At 45.2% G+C, this 1,817-nt stretch overlaps 1 pseudogene; it reads left to right on the top strand.

Annotated features, from left to right (window-relative positions):
• Nucleotides 1-437: 437 nt before the first annotated feature.
• LOC106975797 (60S ribosomal protein L12-like) lies at nt 438-1,191 on the top strand (annotated as a pseudogene).
• Nucleotides 1,192-1,817: the final 626 nt, after the last annotated feature.

Genomic DNA, 1,817 nt, shown 5'->3' with positions numbered 1-1,817 from the left:
TGAGTAGCCATTGCTGGTCGTTAACTGATACCTGCAAGTGACACTTTTAAAGTGGGAAATTATTGAGCTCTTTGTGTGTAAAAGGTTTCTGAACTACCCATTAGTCAACCAGTTCTCCCTCCGAAGCACATAAAACTGTCATTTTTGAGTCACACTGAGTAAACCACAAGCTACCTTGACTCACGGGGACAAAAATTAATTTATGTTGAACGAGAGGTTAGATATGCCCATCTCTGCTACCATGGTAGTTTTTCAAAAACTTAATGTGGACTTATCACTCGTGAGTTAAAAACCAATATTTTTTAACATAAATGTCAGCGAAGGCGGCAATCCAACCTAAAAGGAAGTGTGCAACCAACCGTGGGTTCAAAATCCACCTTTGCCATTTCCAGCTCTGTGACCTTGCACCAAAGGCTTCTCATCAGCAAAATAGGACTATGAAGACCTCCCTGTTGAGGCCATTGTGAGGATAAACATAATTGTACAGGGAAAGCACTCGTCACTGCTCAGTAACTGTTGAGTGTTTTCCTTTCTTTATGTGAGAGCTTCTCTCTGTTTATGGCCTTATTGGGACCCCTAAATTTTAGTGTCTAATATCTCATTCACTTGAGGCTTTTGGCTGGGAGGAGGCCTAGGTGCAACTCTCTTCGGTTATCCCAAACCCTGGTTCGTCCCACGCTAGCCGCCTCCACCACGCTGCCTAAGTTCGACCCCAAAGAGATCAAAGGCATATACCTGAGGTGCACAGGCGGGGCAGTCTGTGCCACATCTGCCCTGGCCCCGAAGATCGGTCCCCTGGGTCTGTCTGTAAAAGAAGTTTGTGATGACATCACCAATGCAACTGGTGATGGGAAGGGTCTGAGGATGACAGTGAAAGTGACCATTCAGAATACACAGGCCCAGATTGAAGTGGTACCTTCTGGCTCTGCTCCGATGATCAAAGCCCTCAAGGAACCACCAAGATACAGAAAGGAGCAGAAAAACATCAAGCACAGCGGAAACATCACTTCTGACAAGATTATCAACATTGCCTGACAGACGCAGCACCGATCTCTAGCCAGAGAACTCTCTGGAATCACTAGAGAGATCCTGGGGACTGCCCAGTCTGTGAGCTGCCATATTGATGGCCACCACCCTCGTGACATCATAGATGACATCGACAGTGGCGCAGGGGAATGCCCAGCTAGTTAAGAACTACAAAGGAAAATATTTCAATAAAGGATCATAAAGGCTTCAAAGGTAGAGAGAGTACTGAGATTAATGAGGACTTCATGACGAATATAAAAAAAGTAGAGTTTGGGGGGAGCCTGGGTGGCTCAGTCTGTTGAGCGTCCGACTTCGGCTCAGGTCATGATCTCGTGGTCTGTGAGTTCGAGCCCCGCTTCCGGGTCTGTGCTGACAGCTCAGAGCCTGGAGCCTGTTTCAGATTCTGTGTCTCCCTCTCTCTTTGCCCCACCCCCGCTCATGCTCTGTCTCTCTCTCTCTGTCAAAAATAAATAAACATTAAAAAAGAATTAAAAAAAAAAGTAGAGCTGAATCTTAACAAATACTTGGGCTTTGGGTAGGCTTCAAAAAGAGGCAGAAGTGGGACCTGCGCGAACAAAGCTAGGGAGGCAGGAATGAATGTAGCAACAACCAGGCTCCGGCAAGGAGGAAGGCAAAAGAATAAACATTTTCAGAGAAATTCCTATGTGCCAAGAATATTTGTGGGCTCATTTAGGCAAATGATTGCATTTGATTTTCCTACCAAGCCTATGCACTAGATTTATTTATTGGTTCCTCAATTATTAATTGAATAGCTACAAGTTTTTTGGAAG

The sequence above is a fragment of the Acinonyx jubatus genome, chromosome B1 (genome assembly GCF_027475565.1).
Source record: "Acinonyx jubatus isolate Ajub_Pintada_27869175 chromosome B1, VMU_Ajub_asm_v1.0, whole genome shotgun sequence".
Classification (NCBI taxonomy): domain Eukaryota; kingdom Metazoa; phylum Chordata; class Mammalia; order Carnivora; family Felidae; genus Acinonyx; species Acinonyx jubatus.
Note: the sequence above shows the minus strand (reverse complement) of the source record. Positions and strands in the feature narration are given on the sequence as shown.